This window comes from Elephas maximus, chromosome X (assembly GCF_024166365.1).
Source record: "Elephas maximus indicus isolate mEleMax1 chromosome X, mEleMax1 primary haplotype, whole genome shotgun sequence".
NCBI lineage: Eukaryota > Metazoa > Chordata > Mammalia > Proboscidea > Elephantidae > Elephas > Elephas maximus.
In genome coordinates, this window is record NC_064846.1 from 31470722 (window position 1) to 31488524 (window position 17803).

At 39.3% G+C, this 17803-nt stretch overlaps 1 protein-coding gene across 8 annotated transcripts in view; it reads left to right on the top strand.

The window, feature by feature from the left end:
* TENM1 (teneurin transmembrane protein 1) overlaps positions 1 to 17803 on the top strand; it is an 893898-nt gene that overhangs the window by 72925 nt on the left and 803170 nt on the right. Inside the window, exon 1 of one of the 8 annotated variants that reach the window (XM_049871608.1) lies at positions 15784 to 15894. The exons of the other annotated variants lie outside the window; for them this stretch is intronic. The gene's annotated coding sequence lies outside the window, so the exon portion shown is untranslated. Of the gene's footprint in view, positions 1 to 15783; positions 15895 to 17803 lie in introns of those variants that run through there. 8 annotated transcript variants of the gene reach the window in all.

Here is a 17803-nt window from a genome sequence, read left to right on the forward strand (position 1 = left end):
TAATGAATTCATTCATACTCAAAAGAGATGTACCTATGATGCTGCTCAAGTTTAAGGTCCAGCAACACATTACACAGTATTTTTAAATGACTTCAAAAACATCCTCACCCAAACTATAGCAAAGCCCTTCTATACACTGTGTTTGTGTGTGTGTGTGTGTGTTGAGGGTGGAGAATTGCAGTGTATTGCTGAAGTAATGCTTGCATTATAGGCTAACAAGGTAATATCAAACTTCAGCTCTAGGAGTTACGATTTGAGTAGACGATAAGAACTATGATATATAAGAACTTGGTCAAGAGAATTCAAGGGTGAATTATTCTAGTCCTGATGTATTGTGTTGTGAGGTGGCAACTCTTCAATTTTCTAAAAAGCCTAAAAGACTTTTCCTAGGAACTCCTCAGCCATCTTTCATTCTTAACATTTAACTAAGGAAATAAAGAAGAGGGTAAAAAACAGCGAGTCTCTAAACCTGATAGCATATTACTTTTAGGTTTAGAGCTTTTCCTGGAGGTGCATTGCTTTGAGACACCACCTCTTGCCTTCCATACAATGTCAGCAGGTTTGGTGGTAGCTTAGGGAGGGCTAGCCACTATGTAGTCTCTCAAGATTTTTTACCTCAGTGTCTTCATATATAAAGATTCCCATAACCTTCATGGATGATGACTTCTCATTTCAGGGGAGTCTTCCTGACCATTCCGTCTAAAGCAGGCATCCTCATCGCTCCCATTGTCTCGTTTTATATTGTTTTATTTCCTGCAATTATTTATCATAATCTGAAGTTATTTTATTTAATCATTTTCAGTTTTGAATGTTTCCCCCATTCAGACATTTAAGTTCTGAGAGGGCAGGAACCATATCTATGTCACTCACTACTGGCATCCACAGTGCTTCAGACAGCGCCTAGCACATAAAAGGTGTTCAATAAGTATTTGAGAGAACCCCTGAGGGAGCAGGAGAGCAATGGGATGCAGACCCCAAATTCTCATAAAAAGACCAGACTTAATGGTCTGACTGAGGCTAGAAGGACCCCAGTGGTCATGGCCCCCAGACCTTCTGTTGGCCCAGGACAGGAACCATTCCCAAAGCCAACTCTTCAGACATGGACTGGACTGGACAATGGGTTAGAGAGGGATGCTGGTGAGGAATGAGCTTCTTGGATCAGGTGGACACTTGAAACTATGTTGGCATCTCCTGCCTGGAGGGGAGATGAGAGGGTGGAGGGGGTTAGAAGCTGGCAAAATGGACACGGAAAGAGAGAGTGGAGGGAGGGAGCAGGCTGTCTCATTAGGGGGAGAGTAACTGGGAGTATGTAGCAAGGTGTATGTAAGTTTTTGTGTGAGAGACTTGATTTGTAAACTTTCACTTAAAGCACAATAAAAATTAAAAAAAAATAAGTATTTGATAGAAGGATGAGTGAATAAAGAAAGCAGTAAAATATTTCACCAGTGAACAAAATGGAGCCATATAAGGTGTCATTTAACTTTGGAAAATGTTAAGCAACCTATCAGCAACACTGGCTCTATTATGTTTGCTTTGTTAGTATTAGGATCACCCATGGAGAAAGGGATTTGGGGACATCATACTACATAAAAAGGCCCCACACCTACCTTTTTAAAAGAATAATCTAAGTTTAGTATGTTTCTGTTGTTAGGTGCCTTTGAGTTGATTCTGACTCATAGCAACCCTATGTACAGCAGAAGGAAACACTGCCCAGCCTTGTGCCATCCCCACAATCATTTTTATGTTTGAGCCCATTGTTGCAGCCACTGTGTCAATCTATCTCATTGAGGATCTTACTCTTTTTCACTGACCCTCTACTTTATCAAGCATGATGTCCTCCACGGAATGGTGCATCCTGATAACATGTTCAGGTATTTAAGATGAAGTCTTGCCATCCTCCCTTCTAAGGAGCATTCTGGCTGTACGTCTTCCAAGACACATTTGTTCATTCTTCTGACATTCCATGGTATATTTGGTATTCTTTGCCAGCATTCCATGGTATAGTCAATATTCTTTGCTACTACCATAATTCATAATTCTTTGGTCTTCCTTATTCATCATCCAGCTTTCACATGCATAGGAGGCAATTGAAAATACCATGGCTTGGGTCAGGTGCACCTTAGTCTTCAAGGTGACACCTTTGATTTTTAACACTTTGAGGCCTTTTGACGCCGATTTGCCTAATGCATTGTGTCGTTTCATTTCTTGACTGCTGCTTCCATGGGCATTGATTGTGGATCCAAGTAAAATGCAATCCTTGACAATTTCAGTCTTTTCTCTGTTTATCATGATGTTGCTTACTAGCCCAGTTGTGAGGATATTTGTTTTCTTTATGTTGAGGTGTAATCTATATGGAAGACTGTGGTCTTTGATCTTCATCAGTGAGTGCTTCAAGTCCTCTTCACTTTCAACAAGCAAGGTTGTGTCATCTGCATATCGCAGGTTGTGGATCAGTCTTCCTCTAATCCTGATGCTGAATTCTTCTTCATGTAACCCAGTTTCTTAGGTAATTTACTCAGCATACAGATTGAATAAGCATGGTGAAAGGATACAACTCTGATGCACACCTTTCCTGATTTTAAACCACGCAGTATTCCCTTGTTCTGTTCGAACGACTGCCTTTTGACCTAGGTACAGGTTCCCCATGAGCACAATTAAATATTCTGGAATTCTCATTCTTCACAATGCTATCCAGAATTTGTTATGATCCACACAGTCAAATGCCTTTGCATAGTCAATAAAACACAGGTAAACATCTTTCTGGTATTCCCTGCTTTCAGCCAACATCCGTCTGACATCAGCAAGGATATCCTTTGTTTCATGTCCTCTTCCGAATCCGGTTTGAATATCTCACAGTTCCCTTTCAATGTACTGCTGCAACTGCTTTTGAATTATCTTCAGCAAAATTTTACTTGTGTGTAATATTAATTATATTTTTCGGTAATTTCTGCATTCCCGTCAACTCTTTTTTGGAATGGCCACAACTATGGGTCTCTTCCAGTTGGTTGGCCAGGTAGCTGTCTTCCAAATTTCTTGGCGTAGATGAAGAATTGACAGAATACCAATTGAGATGTTTCAACAAGCAGATGCAATACAGGAACTACTCCCTGGACTGTGCCGAGTTTAGTATACGTATAGAAAAATGTCCTTCTCATAAGTGTGCAGGCTGATGATTTTTCACAAACTGAACGTACCCATGTAGCCATCACCAAGATCAACAAATTGAGTATTCCTAACACCCTGGAAGATCCCCTTGTATCCCTCTTCTAGTCACTATTGCTTCAGTGTTAACCAAGATCCTATGTTGTAACAGCATATTAGTTTTGCCCATTTATACTTTATATCAATAGAATCATACAGTTTGTACTCTTCCAACATTGTGTTTGTGAAATTTATCTCTCAGCTATATTTTTGCATGTTCAACCCTTTATTATTTTAAACAAATAGAAATGAGTTCCAAGACACAATGAGAGGATGAAGTAGTGGGAGGGGGCTAGTATAGAGAGTGAAGATTGGAGGTTTCTGTGCTGATGCTGTTGTTGTTGTTAGATGCTGTCAAGTCAGTGGTTCTGACTCATAGGGACCCAATGTACAACACAGTCTACTCCTGCTCCATCCTCACGATCATTGTTATGCTTGAGCCCATTGTTGCAGCCACTGTGTCAGTCCATCTCGTTGAAGGTTTTCCTCTTCTCGGCTGACCCTGTACCTTACCAAGCATGATGTCCTTCTCCAGCAATTGATCCTTCCTGACAACATGCCCAAAATATGTAAGACACAGTCTCGCCATCCTTGCTTCTATGGAACATTCTGATTGTACTTCCTCCAAGACAGATTCGTTCATTCTTTTGGCAGTCCGTGGTATATTCAATATTCTTCACCAACACCGCAATTCAAAGGCGCCACTCCTTCTTCGGTCTTCCTTATTCATTTGTCCAACTTTCACGTGCATATGATGCGATTGAAAATACCATGGCTTGGGTCAGGCGCGCCTTAGTCTTCAAGGTGACATCTTCGCTCTTAAACACTTTAAAGAGGTCCTTTGCAGCAGATTTACCTAATGCAATGCGTCTTTTGATTTCTTGACTGCTGCTTCTATAGCTGTTGATTGTGGATCCAAGTAAAATGAAATCATTAACAACTTCAATCTTTTCTCCGTTTATCATGATGTTGCTCATTGGTCCAGTTGTGAGGACTTTTGTTTTCTTTATGTTGAGGTGCAATCCATACTGAAGGCTGTGGTCTTTGATCTTCATTAGTAAGTGCTTCAAGTCCTCTTCACTTTCAGCAAGCAAGGTTGTGTCATCTGCATAACGCAGGTTGTTAATGAGTCTTCCTCCAATCCTGATGCCCCTTTCTTCTTCTCAGATTATTTGCTCAGCATACAGATTGAATAGGTATGGTGAAAGGATCCAACCCTGACGCACACCTTTCTTGACTTTAAACCAATCAATCAGTATCCCCTTGTTCTGTCCGAACAACTGCCTCTTGATCTATGTAAAGGTTCCTCATGAGCACAATTAAGTTTTAAGGAATTCCCATTCTTTGCAATGTTATCCATAATTTGTTATGATCCACACAGTTGAATGCCTTTGCATAGTCAATAAAATACAGGTAAACTTCCTTCTGGTATTCTCTGCTTTCAGCCAGGATCCATCTGACATCAGCAATGATAACCCTGGTTCCACGTCCTCTTCTGAATCCGGCCTGAATTTCTGGCATTTCCCTGTTGATACACTGCTGCAGCTGCTTTTGAATGATCTTCAGCAAAATTTTGCTTGCATGTGCTATTAATGATATTGTTCAATAATGTCTACTTTCGGTTGGATCACCTGTCTTGGGAATAGGCATAAATATGGATCTCTTGCAGTCGGTTGGCCACGTAGGTGTCTTCCATATTTCTTGGCATAGATGAGTGAGCATTTTCAGCGCTGCATCTGTTTCTTGAAACATCTCGATTGATATTCCGTCAATTCCTGGAGCCTTGTTTTTCACAGATACCTTCAGTGCAGGTTGGACCTCTTCATTTACTACCGCTGGTTCCTGATCATATGCTACCTCCTGAAATTGTTGAACGTCGATTAATTCTTTTTGGTATAGTGACTCTGTGTATTTCCTCCCATCTTCTTGTAATGCTTTCTGTATCATTTAATATTTTCACCATAGAATCCTTTAATATTGCAACTTGAGGCTTGACTTTTTCCTTCAGTTCTTTCAGTTTGAGAAAAGCTGAGCGTGTTCTTCCCTTTTGGTTTTCTAACTCCAGGTGTTTGCGCATGTCATTATAATACTTTACTTTGTCTTCTCGAGACGCCCTTTGAAATATTCTGTTCAGTTCTTTTACTTCATCATTATTTAATAACAGTAAATAATAATTCTTTTGAAACCGTGTCCTCTTTCTGAGGTTTGTTGATAGTGTCATTTCTTTATACCAGGGGCAGCATTTAATTATTGGTTTGTAGTGCATTTAAAATAAAATTTTTTAGTGCATTTAGGAGCCCTGGTGATGCAGTGATTTAAGTGCTCGGCTGCTAACCAAAAAGCCAGCGGTTTGAACCCACCAGCTGCTCTGTAGGAAAAAGGTATGGCAGTCTTTCGGTAAAGGTTACAGCCTTGGAAACCCTATGGGGCAGTTCTACTCTGTCCTGTAGGGTCGCTGTGAGTTGGAATTGAGGGCAATGGACTCGGGCTTGTACATTGCATATATCCTGAAAGTGTCCACTAAACTAAGTTTAGGGACATTGCTCTTTCCATCTTCAATGCATGAGGTTATGGGGAGGGTGACGATGAAATAAATATCTGATTAAGTGTTTTTATGCAGAGACAGTTGAAAATAGAATAGTTTGTGTGATTTAAAATTGGCAAGCACAGGCTTTCAGTATGAAGAAATCTCTTCAAGTTATTTATCGTGAGTTATATGGTTTTTTGACAGTGAAAGCTAGAAACTTTAATTAAACACACCTTAATAACCTCAAAACCCCTTTTTAAAAATAAACGTGGCATCGAATAATGTATGGAAGATGTGGAGCAATTCTTCTACTAGAGTCCTATATAATGAGGAAGTACACTCTGACAGAGAAGGTTGGCAAGCACTTTCAGAAATTACTAAAGAAGTCTGGGGAATCGATGACCATCTGTTCAGTATGGTTCTCATGCAAGTGTGCCCAGAGCCATGGGGCTGGATGACATGATCTTAGAAGGAAAAGACCTTTCATTTTTCATTTGACGATTATCAGGTTTCATCAACCCTTAAAAAGTGCCTGAAAACTTAAGAAATGAAATAAGGTATTCCTGTGGATGATGCAGTGTGTTTCCCTCTCGCTCCTGAACATTTTCCCACTTTATGCCAGAGACCACTTGGAGGCAAAAGACACCATTTATTTCACTCTTAGTACTGCACATTAAAAGAAAAAAGTTATTGTGCTCTTGCTTGGGTTAAAAGCTGTTATTTACTAGTCCTCAGTTTAAAATGTTTTTATTGCTTTTTAAAGTGGTCAAAATGACACTTTTAAAACCCACAATTTTGTGTGACCTGCATATTGAACCAGCCCAGACACCACTTGAAAGGTCTTTGCAGGCCACTGTGGCTCCATACACAATAATAATCAATACCACTTAGACTACTTATTGGGTACATACTAGGTGCCGGGAATTGGTAGACACTTTACATATATTATCTCATTTAATTCTCTACGATCTGGCAAGGCAAGTGCCATTATCATTACGTAATATAGATGAGGAAAGTGAGTCTTGGCCAAGTTAAATAAATAGCCCTCAGTCACATAGCTAGTTAGTTCAAGCACTGAATTATGAACTCTGGTCTGTCTGACTCTAAAACCCATATTCCTTCTCTACAGTGTCCTGCCTCTCCCAATATTTTGGGAGCCCTAGTCTATTTCAAATAAGACTCTGAAACAAATATAACTTCTAATTTGGATATATTTCTAGGTTCAACTGTGTCTTAGTTCTCTAAACCCACTGCCATCGAGTCTAGTGCTGCCATAACAGAAATACCACAAGTGGATGGCTTTAACAAAGAAAAATTTAATTTCTCACAGTTTAGGAGGATAGACGTCCAAATTCAGGGTGTCAGCTCCAGGGGAAGGCTTTCTCTGTCTGCAATGAAGGAAGGTCCTTGTCATCATTCTTCTCTGGTCCAGGAGCTTCTCAGCACAGGGACCCTGGGTCCAAAGGACACATGCTTTTCTTGTTTGGTGGTAATGAGGTTCCCCTGTCTCTCTACTTGCTTCTCTATTTTGTATCTCAAAAGAAATTGACTTAAGACACAACCTAAACTTATAGATTGAGTCCTGCCTCGTTAACATAACTGCCTCTGATCCTGCCTCACTAGCATCATAGGGGTAGGATTTACAACACCTAGGAAAATCACATCAGATGACAAAATGATGGACAGTTACACAATACTGGAAATCATCGCCTAGTCAAGTTGACACATATTTAGGGGGGACACAATTCAATTCGTAACAACCTTTTTTTTTCCCCTAGTCATTTTTGCCATAGTGAGTTTGAGTTTTCGAATTGGATAGTCTTAGGTTTGAATCCTGCCTGTGCCACTTGCTACCTATGGGTCAAGTTACTTAACTTCTCCAAATTTCAGGTTCCTCTTCTACGAAGTAGATCAAATGATAGTACCAATCTCATATAGCTGTTGTAAGGGTGAGAGGAGACAATGCAAATGGAAGCATGTATCAAAGTAATAAAAGCACACATCGTAGATGTTCAAGAAATACTAATAGCAGTGATGTCATGAATAGTTTTTGAACTTAATAGGACCTTGGAAGTAGCTCTTCCCCTGCTCAGTATTTAACTCGGTTACCTTCCTCAGAAGCCTTTTCTATCAGGGCGAGAAAATATTTTCTACCAACCAGAGTTAGGCTCACCGATTGAATGGAGGCAGTCATTGCAAAAATATATATGTACATATTGTTCCTCAAACTTACATTTTTTTAGCAGCCTGCTTCACTGTCCTTCAGGCCAAAGAATAACTACAAAAATAAAAGCTAACTCTGAACAAAAATGATCATCTAAATCCTAGTGTCTTAAACCTTTAAAATGTTGTAATAGCAGAAATCATGCCTATTTACCTAGTTCTATGATTTTCATATACAGTCGTGTGCCACGTAATGTCTGTTCAGGCAGCATCTGACCATATATACGGACGTCTGTAGTCCCCTAAGGTTATAACAGAGTTCAGAAATCCTATCGGAGAAAGAGACTGATCGGACATAACACCTAAGAAACACTTCCAAACTGCAATATTTCATGAGCACCACAAAGTAGTGCATGTGTTCGTTATTAGAAACCATTTTATTTATTAAACTCAAATTTTTAATATAGTAGACTATATCGCAGTAAGCTCTTAAGTGCAAGTTGTCCCTAAGTCAGACGTTCATGACCTGGGGACTGCCTGTATATAATTTGGTGTTCACACAACGCCCAAATCACATAATATCTTGTTTCACAGAATGTATTGTGGACATTAAGTGTTGCATGACCATATTCCAACCAATGATTGGGACTCATGGTCTGACAAAATAATTTTTTTTTCAGATTTGTATTCTGATTTATAGGATAAGATTTGTGGAGACACACAAATTAAACTACATTTAACATTTTCTGAATCACCTTTATTTAGAAGAATATAGGACGCCATGAAGTTGTGCTCTCCTAAAGATCAGGGACACAAGTTACTCCACACCCTGCTTTCCAGTAAAAGTATATCAGTAATCTTTTGAATGTCCTTGAAAAGAACCAAGGTAGAAGGTAATTAACATCCATTGCAGTGTTAATAACTTCATTCCAGAAATTCCTTTGGTTTCCCTTGTATAACTTCACTTGCAGAACTCCTGTGAATACAGTGCTAAGCTTACAGAGACACATGCTTTATATAATTTTTGATGTTGGTAAAAGTGATGCATATTCAAAGAGCGAAAATAGATAATTAGCCCAAGGGTTTGATAGCCATCGTTTTGTAGTCATCCAGTTAATCTAAAATCCTACATATAACCAATTCCCATTATAATGAGAAGTTTAATTTTTAAACTTCCTATCCAATTTCTTTCAATCGCTGCTGCAAAATATTTAAGAGCCAGCCATGCAAAAGGTGTTTTATGAATATCTGTTGGAAATGGTTGTATCCCCAGGGAGTTAAAACACGCAGCAGATCACACACATAGAATGATCTTTTTTTACTCTGGGTATTTTATAATTTCACCTTTGAAAAAGTTATATTGAGGAAACCCAACAACATTTAGTGATAGACAAAAAAAAAAAAAAAAAAAAACATTTTGCAAACGCGGTTAATAGAATATCCATCCAAGGCCATTTTTTTCCTCCTGATCTTTTGAAAGAAATTGTACTATCTGCAGTGAATCTAGATAAAGAAGGTTGAAGGCAGTAGGTGTTAGTAAGATTCTTGTTTGAATTCTGCAGGTCTCTGTGTGGCTTTTGCTGTTCACAGCCTTCTCTGCTTCTCTTCCCCATCCACTTTTCTACCTGTTCTTAAAGAGATTGCCCTGTTAGTTGAGGATAATTCATTTCTAGTAGTGGTGAAAAGGCATTTTCTTCCACCACTTTGAGGTAGTATTAATCTGTTGGGGCTTCATAAATTTCATTGTAAAGGGGTTTAACTTGTTTCCATTATGAGAACTTTTTAGCACATTCAGTTATCATAATCAAAAAGCACTTAACTGCATGTGTGCTATGCCAAGAGAATTACAGAGACACATTTTCTGCCCTCTGAGTGTTGCAGTTTAAGAGCCAATGCCAGGTTGTGTGGGTCACTGTGCGGAAGGACAGGGAGATGCATGGTCTTGGCAAGCAAACCTGAAATCGGGGTTTTAGGCCAAAGGAGAGGACCTGTGTCACAATTGGGAATTTCAGGGGAGCTGGGGCGAGGAGTCCTGATGGCACAGTGGTTAAAGCACTCTGTTGCTAACTGAAATGTCGGCGATTCAAACCTAAGAGCCGTTCCATGGGAGAAAGATGTGGCAGTCTGCTTCCATAAAGGTTACAGCCTTGGAAACCCTATGAGACAGTTCTACTCTGTCCTATAGGGTCACTATGAGTTGGAGGTGTGGTAATGTGAAATGCCCAGCCATGCTGGGGACACAAACAAGCCCGTTAATGTGCTTAAAGTGGGGAACTACATCCAGAGGATCAATCTGAGCAAAAGGACGCAGGCAGTAGTGGAGTCCAAGCATACAAGCAAATTGGTCAGAATTAGTATCAGGCAAGAAGAAGTAGGGGATAGGGTTTTGGTCCAGATGCAAAACAGGTAGGCATGTCCACTTCAGTGCATAGTCAGGGTGGGAATCTATATTGCTTCCCTTGTGCCTGATTTTAAATAGCCTTCCTGGTGAATTTGGATTAGGGATCCTGGTTTCGGCTGCTTCTTCAGGTAAGGCAGGCTGCTACATATATACTGAGTATTACAGCACAGACTGGGATTTTAGAGTGTGCGCTTATAATTTTCCTTTGAGACAACATTAATATGAATGAACCATTCATTTGAAGGTCGAGTGATATTTAGCATCTCAGGGTTGTAGTGTATAGTCTGAACCTATTAGGATTCCCTCTTTCTCGGCAATGAAATAGAGTACAGGCTGACTTCCATCAAAGCAGCCTTTAACATTTACAACGAGGAAACCAATTGGTACCCAAAGTAAACCTTTTTTTATCTCCAATCACCGAGTCTCTAAAGGCAATAGATTTTCCAGAAAGGGATCAGGTATTGTGGTAAATTCCAGGTGACTGGTGAATCTATTCAATGGTTAAGTGCCAAATTAGTTTCTGTTTCATGAGTTTCAATTTGTATGTATTTTTAGTTTTCCGGGAATGAAGGTGGTCATCCCTTTAGCTGCAGGATTTCACCTTGGGGACCTCCAGTCATTATTTAATTTGGTGGAGATTGACCACTATTCTGTTCTCAAGCAGGGCAATGACGCTGTTTCTGCAGAGTGTCCACAGTTGGTCTGATAAACAGGCACTACCTCCCTTTCTGGAACAAAGGAAAACACAGGGCCTGGGGTGAGTCAAAGGAGGAGGCAAGGACTTCAAGGAATGCTTCACAGCCTGCTAATTACTCTCCGTGGCACTATGCCACTGTACAAGGGCAAGGATTAAGGATTATTTGGATGTTGGAGTAATGAGCCAGAGAGTACCACTTGAAACCTCAAGGGGAAAGGGTGGGGGCTTGTAAGGGTGGGGGTTCCACTTGAGTTTGACAAAAATAAGTTCTCAGTGATACCTGGAGAATTAAACAGTACCCTGGGTTCCTAAGAAAGGGAAAGGTGAAAATGGGAGAGAAAGGCCCGTACCACTTGTCCATTTGATTTTCATAATAATGATATGAGTTAGTGTCTGTTATCACCTTTATTTTGCAGTTGAATAAATCAAAGCTCAGAGAGGTTAAGTAAGTTTTTTTTTTTTTTTTGCATCATGGTTAAGAATCTGGGCTCTGGAGGCAGAGTGAGTTGAGCTTGAATTCTAGCTTCCTTAATTTCCAGCAATGTGATCTTGGGATGGCTACTTAATTTTTCTGTGCCTTGCTTTGCCCACTTATAAAGTAGGGATGACAGTAGTACCTATAATCACAGGATTTCTGTGGATATTTGATGCCATTATGTGTGTATATTACTTACCATGGAAACCCTGGTGATGCAGTGGTTAAGAGCTACGGCTGCTAACCAAAAGATCGGCACTTCAAATCCACCAGGTGCTCCTTGGAAACTCTATGGGGCAGTTCTACTCTATCCTATTGGGTCGCTATGAGTCGGAATCAACTCCATGGCAACGGGGTTTTTTTTTTAATTACTTAGCATAGTACCAGACTCTTGGTAATTGCTCAAAAAGGGCATCTGTTTTGTAGTTGTCAACACCACTACCACCCACCTCTGTCAGATAGCAGAATTCATGGTGTCTCCACAACATCATAGTGTCTGCTTACAGTGGGTGCAGTGGTCGTAAGAGTGGGAGTAAAAAGAGCTAGAAAATCAATGTGTACAAGTAGAAGATGAAAAGACAAGGCAGTGAGAAAAAAGGAAGCAGGTAAATTTAAAAAAAAAAAAAAGGAGAAAAGGAGCTTTATACTGAGATATGGGCACTAGAAGGCCACCTGCTAGCTATTGGCTCAGGTATCAAACTCAGTGGATCCTCCTGCACTAGAAAATCCTTCCTTTCTGAACCTCTAAGGTCTCTAAACTATAGAGAAAAAAAATTGCAATCACTCAATGAGATTGATCAACACGCCTTCATTAAGCTCCGTTTAAGAAAACCACTATACAGAGCTCATCTAATAGATCTTGCCCCTGACTCTAAGGAGTTTAAAACTAGTTCTAAGGCCGGGCACATGCAATGAAAAACATGGCTAACGCAGCTTTTTTTCTTTTAATTTTTATTGTGCTTTAAGTGAAAGTTTACAAATCCAGTCAGTCTCTCATACAAAAATTTATATACACGTTGCTATATACTCCTAGTTGCTCTCCCTCTAATGAGACAGCACACTCCCTCCCTCCACTCTATTTTCGGGTCCATTTGGCCAGCTTCTGACCCCCTCTGCCCTCTTATCTCCTCTCCAGTCAGGAGCTGCCCACATAGTCTCATGTGTCTACTTGAGCCAAAAAGCTCACTCTTCACCAGTATCATTTTCTATCCCATAGACCAGTCCAATCCCTGTCTGAACTGTTGGCTTTGGGAATGGTTCCTGTCTTGGGCTAACAGAAGGTCTGGGCACCATAACCTCTGGGGTCCTTCTAGCCTCTGTCAGACCATTAAGTCTGGTCTTTTTACGAGAATTTGGGGTCTGCATCCCACAGCTCTCCTGCCCCCTCAGGGGTTCTCTGTTGTGTTCCCTGTCAGGGCAGTCATCGGTTGTAGCCGGGCCCCATCTAGTTCTTCTGGTCTCAGGCTGATGTAATCTCTGGTTTATGTGGCCCTTTCTGTCTCTTGGGCTCATAATTAACTTCTTCTGTTCTACATTCTCCTTTGCTCCAGGTGGGTTGAGGCCAATTAGATGGCTGCTTGCTAGTGTTTAAGACCCCAGATGCCACTCTCCAAAGTGGGATGCAGAATGTTTTCTTAATAGATTTTATTATGCCAATTGACTTGGATGTCCCCTGAAACCATGGTCCCCAAACCCCCACCCCTGCTACACTGGCCTTCAAAGCGTTCAGTTTATTCAGGAAACTTCTTTGTTTCTGGTTTAGTCCAGTTGTGCTGACCTCTCCTGTACTGTGTGTTGTCTTTCCCTTCACCTAAAATAGTTCTTATCTACTGTCTAATTAGCGAATACCCTCTCCCTTCTTTCCTCCCTCCCCACTCTCATAACATCAAAAAATGTTTTCTTCTCTTTTTAAACTATTTATCGAGCTCTTATAATAGTGGTCTCATACAATATTTGTCCTTTTGCAACTGACTAATTTCACTCAGCCTAACACGTTCCAGATTCCTCCATGTTATGAAATGTTTCACAGATTCCTCACTGTTCTTTATCGATGTGTAGTATTCCATTGTGTGGATATACCATAATTTATTTATCCATTCATGTGTTGATGGGCACCTTGGTTGCTTCCATCTTTTTGCTATTGTAAACAGTGCTGCAGTGAACATGGGTATGCATATACCTGTCCGTGTAAAGGCTCTTATTTCTCTAGGATATATTCCAAGGGTTGGGATGGCTGGATCGAATGGTAGTTCTATTTCTAGCTTCTTAAGGAAGTGCCAAATCAATTTCCAAAGTGGCTGTACCATTTGACATTCCCACCAGCAGTGTAGAAGTGTTCCAATCTCTCCACAGCCTCTCCAACATTTATTGTTTTGTGTTTTTTTGGATTAATGCCAGGCTTCTTGCGGTAAGGTGGAATCTCTTTGTAGTTTTGATCTCCATTTCACTAAAGGCTAATGATCATGAGTATTTCCTCGTGTATCTGTTAGCTACCTGAACGTCTTCTTTAGTGAAGTGTCTGTTCATATCTTTTGCCCATTTTTTAATTGGGTTATTTGTCTTTTTGTAGTTGAGTTTTTGCAGTATCATGTAGATTTTAGAGATCAGATGCTGATCAGAAATGTCATAGCTAAAAACTTTTTCCCAGTCTGTAGGTAGTCTTTTTACTCTTTCGGTGAAGTCTTCGGATGAGCATAGGTGTTTGATTTTTAGGAGCTCACAGTTATCTAGTTTTTCTTCTATATTCTTTATAATGTTTTTTATACTGTTTATGCCATGTATTAGGGCTCCTAGCATTGTCTCTATTTTTTCTTCCATGATCTTTATTGTTTTAGATTGTATATTTAGGTCTTTGATCCATTTTGAGTTAGTTTTTGTGCATGGTGTGAGGCATGCAATCCAGCATTTTTATTTATCTTAATTAATGAATTGGATCAGGTCCATGGCCTGTGGTATATAAGGAATGGTTACTAAGGTAACAGATAGATAAAATCAATTGAACCTCCAAATCATCCCCACGGTCCAGTGAGTCACGTTCCATGAATTTTCCGTGTGCCCAAAGTTGCTCAAATCATGTAAATACTGTGTGAGACTATTGTGTTGGGCTGCTTTGACTCAATTTCAAAACATTTGCATGAACTTTGATGTTCCTTTTTATAAATAGTCAATACAGCAGTACCCAGAAAAGTAACAAACTATGTGCAATGCTTAGAAGATATGCAGGAAACTTCTTGTAAGCCAGATGGAACTAGCCTGATGAATTTATCTTCCTTGAGATTGTTGATGCTGGTTTGGTGTTTATTTTCATATAAAACTGATGATAAATAGGACCCTTTTTACTTGTTCCTCAAATTCTTGATCACTATTTGTACTGGTCTGGTCTCAGACTCTGACATTCTCCATGGGGAACCAGCTAGATGCCCTCCACCTGAGAAATCCTTAGTTTTAAGCCCGAGTTGCCTTCATAAGTTTTGAACTCTAGCGTGTAAAACTATGGGACCAGAGTTAATGAGGACTTAACATTATTTTAGACAGGGTGGGGCTTTTTAAAAAGTTCCTGGGTAGCAAACTATCGTGGTCTAAGATTTGTGCTTTTGACCTGGTGGGGCAGCTGGCACCTTAACCAAAGTAGTATTCTCTTCACTCACTAGGTGGCAGAAGCTCCTTAATATAAATGTGAAGGATCTCTAAATGCATGTTTAGACTAGTGCATCAGTAAAGCTGTCATTTTAGAGAAAGGAGAATACATGAAAATGTGAGCCCGTGAAACATTAAAACAGAGCCTATGAGGAAAAAAATCCTTTGTGTTAAGCACAGCAGCATAGGATTTAATTATAGTAGAACAAGATAATTATTTCTTTACATGATGTCGTTTTGAACAAGTTCTAGTAGTAGGTTAGTCAAATTGGAGTAAATTAATAAAACATTTTATTTCTACGTGTTTTTTTTCTATTTGAAAGTTTACTTCTTTCAGGTTTCTGCTAAAATATCATTTTAGCAGAGAAGCTAGCACTCCCTAACCCCTGATCTTGCTTTGTTTTTCTCTACAGAACCGATTGGCCTCTGACATTTTTATGTTTTGTTTATTTATTTATTTATTGTGTGTCTCTCCCACCCCCTCTCAGATGGAAATAAAAACTTTGCTTTATTCATTCTTGTATTCCCTGTACTCAGAACAGTGATGAACACATAGTGAGCCCTCAATATTATTTACTGAATGAATGATCATAAAAAACTAAGTTTAATGTCACACTAACTTAAAAGTTGAATTCAAAACTAGCTTTTAAAAAAATTATTTCAATTAAGCATAATCAAAGTATATCATTTTATGGTATATATATTCTAATTTTATTTTTTCTGTAATCATAAAGATATAAAATACCATCACCGAAGGGGACAAGTCTTCATGTTAACACTTGATGGTATCTAAGGTAATAAATTTTTAAGTAATTATGCCAAATTTGCTAGCTGTTCTCAGATCATTAATCAAGATAATGAACCTTTTCATTAATAACTCTATGGTTTACTAGCATTTTGGTCTTTGATTTCAGTGTTTATTTCTTTTTGAGCAGTTGTGTGATTTTTTTTTAAAAGAATAAGGTATTAAAATGGTGATTAAATGAAAGTGAATTTAGAACATGTGTATTATCATTTTTAAAATACTCAAACTGCCTGTGCAAGTATAGCTTGTAGTTTTAATTGCAAGGTGGTAAAGAGAGACTGAACATCTATACACTTGATTTGCGTTCTTGTGGTTTTGCCACTTACCAACTAGATGACTTTGGGCAAGGCACTGAGCAAGCCTGAGCCTCTATAAGGTCGCTATGAGCCGGAATCGACTCCATGGCGATGGGTTTGGTGTATTTTTTTTTTCCTTATGTATAAACTTGGGACAATAATCTCTTCCCTGTTTATTTATAGTATATTATTGAGATATATCAAAAATTCTCTGTGAAATGTAAAGTCTTGTTCAACTGTAAGGTGTTATATGATGCTAGTAAATAATTTCATTTGCCAAATGATTTTGCCTTTAGAAGTTTTATTTGAAAATGTGCACTATTCCCAAACAGTTCTTTAGAATAAAAACAAACGGGGCTGAGGAATATGTTTGTTATAGAAGAAATGCAGGGACAAAGAAGGGGTTTGTGTATTGGGCATGCTCATTAAGAAGGTGGTCATTGGTGTCAGCTTCTTCAGAACGGGATAATGAAAGGTGAAAGCTAAAAAACCATTAGACTTGTCTTTTGGAAGGTCATTGGTTTTAGTAGCATGGCACTGGAAACTAAATTTCTGAGGCTCTAAGAGAAGGTGGGAAAATAAAAGTGAATGTAAAGTGCTTTATTGCATGCTTTGATGATGCAAGGAATATGAGACCTGCCAATGAAGCTGGGACAACCTTGACATTGGATGATTGAGATGGGGGAAAGAGGATTCTGGGCCAACATGCAGAAGGGTCGTCTGGGGTGATAGGTTAATTTGTTGTTATCTAAAAAACCATGGATATTTTTTTGGAGAAATTCTAAAGCAAGGAAGAGAAAGATAATGTAAACCTACCAAAACCAAACCCGTTACCATCAAGTCAATTCCGACTCATTGTGACCCTGTAGGACAGAGTAGAACTGCACCATAAGGTTTCCAAGGCTGTAATCTTTATGGAAGCAGATTACCACATCTTTCTCTGGCAGCGTGGCTGGTGTGTTTGAACTGCTGACCTTTAGGCTAGCAGCTGAGTGCTTAACCACTAAGCCACGAGGGCTCCCTAATGTAAACCCAGTGGGACCCAAAGTCAGAGGCCTAAGAAGTTGGATCCTCAGTCAAAACAGAAAGTGATAAGGTTATTGGCCAGAAGGCTAAGAGAAGTGAGGGAGATCTTGGGATGTAGCTGGTGGTATCAGATAGTTTCAAGTCCACATCAGCATGTGATAGGCTATTCCTTTTATTTGAGCTTAATGTATTTTGTTTATATATGGGCATCTCCTTTCAAATTGCTGTACCAGGGTAGACAGACAGCCTAGAAGTTTCAGTTTTGCCTGTCTTGATCAAGGCAATTTTTTTTTAATGACAAAGGGCTACTATGTATAATAGCAATAAACTAAAAAAATATCTCAACTTTTCCTTGCGTATATGGACCTTGCTTAAATCTCTCATCAGTAGTACAGAATTCCTTGGATGCTTAGTTTCTAATATACTCTTGTAGAACTTTGGATATGAACCCCAGCAGCATCACAATAATGTTTATAACAATTAACTTTTATTGAGCAGGTTTTTTGTGTGCAGAGAACTATGGTAAATACTTTACATGAATTATCTCATTGTATTAGTTAGGGTAGGCCAGGTGCT